The sequence below is a fragment of the Aulonocara stuartgranti genome (genome assembly GCF_965226115.1).
Source record: "Aulonocara stuartgranti genome assembly, chromosome: 17".
Lineage (NCBI taxonomy): Eukaryota > Metazoa > Chordata > Actinopteri > Cichliformes > Cichlidae > Aulonocara > Aulonocara stuartgranti.
In genome coordinates, this window is record NC_138953.1 from 11,743,543 (window position 1) to 11,752,922 (window position 9,380).

At 37.0% G+C, this 9,380-nt stretch overlaps 1 long non-coding RNA gene across 1 annotated transcript; it reads left to right on the forward strand.

Annotated features, from left to right (window-relative positions):
• The first annotated feature begins 2,179 nt into the window (after positions 1-2,179).
• Positions 2,180-5,275, forward strand: LOC309692866. Its single transcript, XR_014272498.1, has 5 exons — positions 2,180-2,467; positions 2,917-2,952; positions 3,317-3,467; positions 3,839-3,924; positions 4,525-5,275. It is a non-coding gene; the product is annotated as an uncharacterized lncRNA (long non-coding RNA).
• The last annotated feature ends 4,105 nt before the right edge of the window (positions 5,276-9,380 follow it).

The window sequence follows — 9,380 nt, forward strand, 5'->3', positions numbered from 1 at the left end:
AGAACTGCAAAGTAAATATGAGCAGACCTTCGAGAATGATCTCATTCACAGTAAAAGCACAGGTGAGGTCACAGTGACCTTGAATGTAGCCTACTAAAAGCGTCTTGAGATTAAATACATGTTTGTTAAAGAAATCCCAGTTCATTACATTCTTCATTTGCACAAATATGAGGACTATAAAGACAGGCTCATAAAAAAGTGACAGAGAACTGTAAAAAAAAAAAGTTTTGAAAAATGTCTATGCAGTGATAATTATTTGGCATTTCTAAATATTCTACATTATGTCTTTGTTATAATCAAACTTATGATTAATTCAGGAATGCCACGAATTCAAGCTCAGTAAGTCAGCTGATCTCACTGCCAGCCCACATCAGCTAATACCCTTCAACAGATGGAACTGGCAAATAAAGGGCAATGGATTAACATTTTTTTGTAGCCTGCACATGTTTGCTTCACTTTGCAGGCCGCTTAGCAATCCACGTCCTCCTGTCCTCCTAATTTCTTGCTTCTAATATAATTGGCATCATATCTGTTTGTCATTGTTGCCTAGTCTTTTCTTTCTGGGGTCTTGCTTCTGCTTTTCCGCCAGCTTTTCTGTATCCACATGGATGTAGTGTGGAGGTCCCAGAACAGAGCAGTGTCATCAAGTTTAAATAGCTGCAGATGGAAACAATCTTATTTCAACTATAGTGGTTCTGAATGACCTGTTCATTTAATTTGTTTCTTCACAATTGCTTATGGTAAAAATCCCCAAATGCTCCCTCCTGTATTCATCTTTTATTGGAAATGTGGTTAAATCACTGACATGCATTCTTAACACAGACATACAGAGAAAGCCTTTGCCCAACTGTAGGAATTTAGCCAGGTAATGTTGCAAAAGTCATATTATTATTTACTATTATTTTGGGCTGTTATACATAATGTACACTCCTCGATTCGCACCAAACTAGATGCAAATCACAGACCACAGCATAGCCAGTGCAGTGGTTCTCGAGAGCTTTTTCACAACATTTCTCTGTATCCACCTCTTTGCTTGACATTTCCCTCAAAAAATAGGTTTTAAAAAAGCACAAAAGATTTCCAGTGATCAAAGTTGTCCTGCATTTAAAAAAATGCACCAATTTTTTTCAGCAGAATAGAAGGTTACGCTGAAATATAATAAATATAACATTTAAGTTCATTGTTTTAAGATCTAATATATTACACTTAATTGAAAATATTTGTTTTTATAATTGCACAAACTATGACTCATCCAGTTATCTTTGTATTCCTTTGAAAAAAAATTATATTGGGTTGAAGATGAAAAATAATCCACTACACTGAGTTCTGAACTTTACTCATACTGACCTCACCTCTCTCCATTTCCCTGGGCTCCACATCTCTTGTTCTCTACTACCCTGCCTCCCACCTCCATTTCTCCTATGACTTTCCTTCTTCCTGGACCTATGAGGAACTCTTCTTGTGATCTCTTGTCTCCCGAGACTCCCCCATAACACTTGCACATCCCTTATCAAGTTCTGTCATATTCCCAACAGATGACAGTAATCCTCTTGGTCATAGAAGCAGTTGGGGTCTAAGAACTATACAGGAGGAGAATCTTAAATTTAAATTTCATGCACACGCGTGCGCACACACACACACACACACACACACACACACACACTCCTCCCTGCACATCCTTGAGCTTCTTAACGGAGATTTGGAAATATGACATCTGTGATAGTTCATCTAAGAAGGAGCAGAAGTGTCACCTTCAGATATATATATATATATAAATAAAAAACATTACTATCCTCGGGTAAAAGATGTAGTGATCATGCCAGAGTAAGTATACTTCTGAAGGTGTTATTGACATGAAATCCCTGCTAGATTTTGGCACTTTGTTGCCACTCTCACTGACATGTATTTAATATTTGAATTGACAAGCATAACATGTCATATACTGAAAAACAACCCCACACCATGATGTTCCCACCTCCAACTTTACTGTTGGTGCGGTGTTTTTGGGGTGATATGAAATACCTTTTGAATTCTAAACATGTTCTGTATTATGGCATCCAAAGAGCTCAGTTTTGGTCTCATGTCACCAGACTATAGTCTGCCAGTATTTCACAGGCTTGTCTAAATGTTGTTCAACAAACTTTAAATAAGCTTCAACTTGCTTTTTCTTCAGCTGCACTGAAAAAAAGGGACTGGCCATCTCTTGGATTTATGTAAGCATCTTGCATGTATTTAACACAATTGCCTCATGTTTTAAAGTTAAATGTAACTATATAGTGTAAAAACTACATGATATGCAGAAAGGGTGTATTAAATTGTTCATATCATGTTCAGGTGAAGTAAGTTAATAAGATAGCAACGTTAAATCTCGTGAAACCACGCGTGATTTCATCTCGCGGGCTTTGGATCCTGGTTTAAAAAAGGCATCCATCTCAGTCAAGTCGAGCAGCCAACTCTACGTTTTTTGGTATGTCTTGATTTTTTGAATTAATTTTTACCATATTTCAGCCAAATGTAGTTAAACGTCTAGAGTGTCGCCATGTAACATGCTAAAAAAGAGCCGTTAGCTTATTTGCTGTTTTATCTGTTGTCAAAGAATTGGCGCTTTTTCATTTGAATTTGTCTTTGGCACAAGAGCCGTAATATCACATTAAACCTAATTACGAGGCACTCATAACATAATTTGGTTTTCTGTGTGAATAGATTTGCCAACTGACTCTTCAGTTACATTGTGTATTTACTGCACCGTGGTGTTAGTGAGATTTTGGACATTGAACAGCTTTAGCTAATATCATCAGCGGCATTATGCTAGCTTACATCCCTACCCCTCCTGCCCTCACCTGCTGTCCTTTTCTTTTTGTTTTTGTTTTTTTTTGCTGCATATTGAGAGACGACCTCTATTCTGCATTTCACCAGGAGTCAGCTGATGGATTGTGGGTTCAAGGTGTTATGGTAAGAAAGTATATTCTATTTTCGCTTAAGGTTTCTGTAACTTAATTATAATAGGTTTTTTATAATTATTAGGTGCATGCATACTCACCCTATTAATACAACTGAGAGATCCAAAATCTGCCATAGGTTTATCTTATACCTGTATGTATTGCCAGAAAGGTGATTACTGGACTCGCATTAATGCACACTTGAACTGAAATGAGGTTGTAACTTGTGGGTTGTTGGGTTGCAAATCAGAAACAAACATCTTTGGATTTTTTTAATCCCATAAGATCTGGAAACACAGTTTTTATTCAACAAAACATTACTGATTAACCAAGCACAGTGCCTGCTGTTATTTCAAAATAATTTTATGTCATTTCAGATGAAATGCAGCATTCCAGTGCATCCCAACCATGCATACAGTCAAGGTTTCTGACGGAGCTGAGTTTCTCTCTGGCAGTCTGCTGAAAGTGTTTGCAAAGTGATCGGGGGAACAGGGCACAAAGCTAATGGATGTAGCTGCCATTATGACAGTAAGAACTTTAAAATTCTTTAACTACAAAGTGTATATGTATTGCATTAGGTCAGTAAAAGATTTTTATGCTACATCCATTGAAACCGTCAACTATTACCTGTGAGTACTGATTCCACTAAAAGGATGCCATAATTTTCGTCATGCATTTACTGGCCCACTGAGAAAAATTTATCTTTTTTAAAAAATAAATGTTCTGGAAACGATATATCCATAAAGTTGATGTCAAACAGGAACTTTTGATATTGCTTTGTAGATGCTGGTGTTGCATGTTGACTGGTTTAAAAAGTCAAGAGTTTTTGTCTGGGATCATTTTCTTCTGTGCTACTGAAAAGTTCACAAATCTCTGTTTTCTTTGTTATAATACTTTAGGATGACATTAATGCTCGGAGTCCCTCATCAAAGTGCTCCGCATCTGTGTGAAAGACAATTGCAACATCTTGGTGCAGGAGTTCATGGTGAGTGTTTTATGAGTAGATTGTGGCTTTGCAACATTTAAAAATGCATTTAGTTATCCACTTGATCCTCATTGGACTGGTTAGGACCAGTAGTCCTCTTTAATAATTTGAAGTTCACATGAGGCCTGGTAGTGAACTCGGCCGCCGGCCCTTGAGGCCCCACCCCCACCCCTGTATTAGGGGTCACATCAGTGTGAAAAAACTTTAAATTTGTCATTCTAGTGAACAAAGAAAAATCCCCCCAATATTTACATTAGCTTTTGTTTGAAAAAAAAAAAAAGACCAACTGACCAACAGCTAACCAAATTGTGGGGCTGAAAGTCTAAATTCTAACATCTTCTGAGTGACATAACCTGGATTTCTGATGGGCCGGTGTCTTTCTAACAAAAACTAATGTAAAGCATTTGAAATTATTATGTTTTTCACCCTCTCTTAGAAACTCTGTTAGACCATGAATGGCAGCATGGCAGGCCACTCTTTGGCTATAGCTATTTACTATGTTGCTTGCATTGGTTTAAATTACTCTAACATTAGAACTGGTAGATTCAAAAGAGATGAGTTTAAAAAGGAATCTTAAAGAAATGTTTTGTGTTTAACCAGGACTTGACTGAGGCCACTGCACAGATTGAGAAAACCACAATGAACATCTGTCTCCAGAGGATGCACCAGGCAATGACTTTTCTGATGTTGTTCTTCAAGATCTGGATAATGTGACCTTTGCAGTAGCCATGCTGTTTGGACCTTTTTTATTCCTTCAACATGAGTTACCCATCACAACTCTGCTACACTTTTGAGGTGATTCAAAGGGTGGTAATGGAGTTGGATGCAACTCAGCTCTCAAGAAAAGCTCACAACTAAGACAAAACTGCTCCTGCAACGAAGCTCACTGTTATGCATGTGAGGTGACCAGCTCTAGGTGAGAGGACATTTAAATCTCACACTTGTTCTGCTGCATTTTTGAAGCTCAATTCCAGGAACAGATCGCAGGGTTCATTTTTATATACTCTGCAACTGCCATGAGGACGAGCCGTTTTTTTTGTTGTTTGTTTTTCCTTTTGCTCTGTACAAGTTCTGTTTGTCTGTTTGGCAGCATTTTTAAATTTGTCTTTGTATTTTTTCTTTCTTTTACTAGTGAAGAGATGTAGCGTGAACAGTTATACAGTCTAAATATCCCATATGGGTCGTGTGAAATGGTATTTTCAATTTCATTCAGTTGAAGTAAAGAACGTTGAATATTTCTAAGTGTGCTGTTTTGAACCAAGATGTCACAGTATGATCAGTGCTGTAATTTTTGACAGTCACTGTATCAATGTTATTTTTGCGTCTCTTGAATAAAGGTTTTGACCTGCAAGTGCTAATTTCTTTAGTTATTGGGGTAAAATGGGAGGTGTTAATAGGAAGGTGTTTGCCAATTCAGTAACCTAATTTAATGTTAATGGAAACTAACATTACCTCAAATTGTTTAGTTATAATTGTTGTTTAACTGAATCTTGATGTCAGAGGCCTTAAATAGAATGTTTTGTATTGTTCTTTCCCAACATTTTTCAAAAGAAACAGTCTAATTTCTTTACTGTGATTGATTCCAGAGAACACGGAAGAACTGACATTATTTAACTGTTGATTTATATAGATTCAGTAGAGGAGTAATGTCAGTTTAATTCTTTACCTACTGTCAATGCAGTGAAATTAGACATTTTGTTTTGAAAGGTTACTGGTGGATGCCAGCAACCATCTTGGAAGAGAACAATACAATCTGTTATAAGGCCTCCATTTGAAAATTGTGTATTTGATACTAGAATATAATAGCAAAATGTAATTTGAAGATAACATGTAGTATTTAAGTGACCAAGTAGTATTGGGTAAAAGTTATTGAATCGTGTTGGGATAACGTGAGAAAATTGTGAAGGATTAAAATATTCCAAGAGCTCAAATTACTTCATCAAAACATGTTTAAGTCACATTTTATCAACACAAATTGCACAGGTTTATTGAACATGAATAAATTGTGTTAATTTAACTCAATTGTTTAAGTTGCTGCCGAAGCAAAACATCTGTGTGCAACAAATGTCCACCATTGAATTAAGTAAATCCAACAACATATTTTTTTCAGTGTGTGGAGTCTTGCCTGGTGAGTGTGGATACAGGCCATGGAGGTTGAGTCCATTACTTACGGTTTTCTTTGAAACTGTGGATTCCAGGTCTTTCTGTAGTTCTCCACAAGTGGTACTGGGCTCTTGGACAACTCTTCAGATTATTATTTTCACAACTCTGTCTGAAATCTTGCAGGCAGCCCCTGGGCATTGGTTTTTACCAATCATCATTTCTTGTGTGACATCTTGGTAATGACACACCAATTTTTAGGCCATCAGTTGGGACTGAATCAGCTGATAGTAATTTGCACTAAGTGGCAGGATTGTTGTCTAGTTACTGATAGGTTCCAGCTGGTGTCATGACTTTCCATGCATTTATTTGTGTCATTTCTCATTGTTACACATAACTTAATTTCATTCATTAAAAATAATGGCTTGAGTTCTTTGCATGTGTGCATTGGATTTGTTGTTATCGAGATCTGGTGAGAATTTCATGTCAGTAGCACCTTTAGAGATACATTATATGTACTGGTGAACAGTGTTGGTCAAGTTAATTGAAAAAAGTAATTAGTTACTAATTACTTCTCCAAAAAGTAATCCCATTACCTTACTGATTACTTATTTTCAAAAGTTACTTAGTTACTTTTCAAAAACATGATACACAACCTGAATACGTAATAAAGCAATAGACTTTTCAGCCCGATTCTATTTTTTATGCATAATCCATCATATAAAATTGAATCAAATGGAAAGCCAGTTCCATTTGTTTGTTTTATTAGTTGTAATCTTTTTTCAATTTTATCCACATTGCATTAAGCAAAAATTTAATTTTATGCAACAGTCTTTGACTTGAAGAAATTGTTTAATATTTAAACCTATTTTCTGCATATTCCAGCATATAAAATAAAATATTTTTTTGTGTTTACACTCACTCTTTCAAATAGATGCAAGTAAAACACAGCAAAAAGTAAATAAAATCAAAGAATCAGTGGCACTAACTACTCCTGTTGTTTTTAAGTCTGTTTTCACCTGTTTAGCATGAGTGGAGCAGGTGAAAGTTTGCTCGGTGCTGCAGTGATCATGTCAATGGGGGAACTGAGGGTTTCTCTGTGAATTTCACATTCCTGTGGCAGTGTGCTATAGGTACTTGCTCTGATTTCAAGTTTAATTTTTCGCGGTAGAAAGAAGTTTTCTTCTTCTTCTTGGGCGATCGTGGCTCAAGAGTTGGGAATTCGCCTTGTAATCGGAAAGTTGCCGGTTCGAGCCCCGGCTTGGACAGTCTCGGTCATTGTGTCATTGGGCAAGACACTTCACCCGTTGCCTACTGGTGGTGGTCAGAGGGCCCGGTGGCGCCAGTGTCCGGCAGCCTCGCCTCTGTCAGTGCGCCCCAGGGTGGCTGTGGCTACATTGTAGCTTGCCATCACCAGTGTGTGAATGTGTGTGTGTGAATGGGTGGATGACTGGATATGTAAAGCGCTTTGGGGTCCTTAGGGACTAGTAAAGCGCTATATAAATACAGGCCATTCTTACCATGCAGAGTGTACAGCAGACGCTAATGTTTTTGTCACTTTTCACAGAATAAAACTTAAAGTAACGTAAGTACCTCCACGCTTCAAACATGGTTGTGCTCTCTCCTGCACTCCGTATTATCTATTGTTGATCTGCACACGTCTGTTGCTGCCACAGACGTCGCACACCCTTACATCATTGACATGAGACACTCTCACAAACAAAATCACGACGGTTTAGTGACGCAGTAATGCAGTATGCTTATGGGAAAGTAATCGTAATCTAATTACTTTTTTGCAATAGTAATCCCTTACATTACTCATTACTTGAAAAAAATAATTGGATTACAGTAACATGTTACTTGTAATGTGTTATGCCCATCTCTGCTGGTGAAGCGTTCATTACCCACTGTACTTTCAAATTTGTTTACATGTTGGATATTGTTAAATGTGTATAAACAGTTCCTTTCTGTCCATATTATATTGGCTAATATGGTTTGAACACATATAAAAGACAATATTTTCTGTGTTTCTTGCTTCTGCTGTAAGGAATCGTGTCGGTCACAATTGCCTCCTGTTACTATTGCCCGTAGTCTGGCTAATGTATCACAAAAATATTGGATTTACTGGTTCTCATAATCCTTGATCTGATTTCATAGATGAACAGATTAATATATGTTACACACAATGGGAGCTGTTTCTTTCCGGATGTAATAACTATAAATGTACCATGTTGACTTTTCAGACTTTGAATGCGGTCGGCCATCTAATAACATCAAGGAAATCATTAAGAGGAGACAAACTGCTTGTGTCATGTGAATGCTTGACATATTCCTGATCAAAATAGGAATCCAGTTCATGAGAATATAAACCCAAGTACAACTGAATGAAAGGAATTTAACTGTAAAACCCATCCTTTTGAACATAATAACATGATAATGAAATATCTCAGACTTGATTTTCTTCTCCAAGGAAGCTTATCAGTTCTAAAATGAAAAACATGGCCATTGCATTCATTTCTCTGCCCTCACCATAGGTGTAAATGGACAGCAAGGCGCCTGATTAAACACACTTCCTTATTATACTGAAAGTATTTCAAAAAAAGTGAAGGCACTGTTGAATGAAACAACTAATTTTATGTTGATAATGTAAATTTAAAAAATCGTATTAAGTTATTTTACATTGTCTCTATTGAGAGGTAACCATTTATTATGTCTTTGCCATGTTTGGGAGAGGATCCACTGCACTCATACATGTGAAATTAGAGATTCATCGATGACCAGCCAGGAAATATAATTGCATTTCTAGCACTCTCAGCCCCAAATAGTGACTGGTCAGTCAGCCTTACATATGACCGACTATGAACTAGTCTGTTACATGCATGTGTACAGCAGTGCAGGCAACACTCACAGCCCCAGGTTAACATGTTATTAATCTGGAAGCTCGATTGACAGCACAAAGTTTGCCAAAGTAAACTGCAGGGAGACAATGAAAAGATCTCTAATGACAAATCTATCAGACCCCTAAATCAACACAGCTAACATGGACATCTTCAAGAAGCTGACAAAAGGAAAGTGAGTAAGAGCTGACAGCCAACTACAGGTCTTCAGCCTCAGTATGAGTGGTCAATATTCATGAGGAAAAATATGGAGACAATTAAAAAAGAGAAAATGGTCAATGCCCTTTTGTCTGGTGAAGTTATAAACACACTGGAAAATTATGTAAGTATCAGAAATGTGTTTTGGTATTCAAAACTGTTACTCCTCCATTTTTTTCACAAGGTAAAATATGTAAAATAAAGGTAGGTTTACAGCAACATATTTTAAGTTAATTATTTGTACCATTTCCAGTAGCAGGA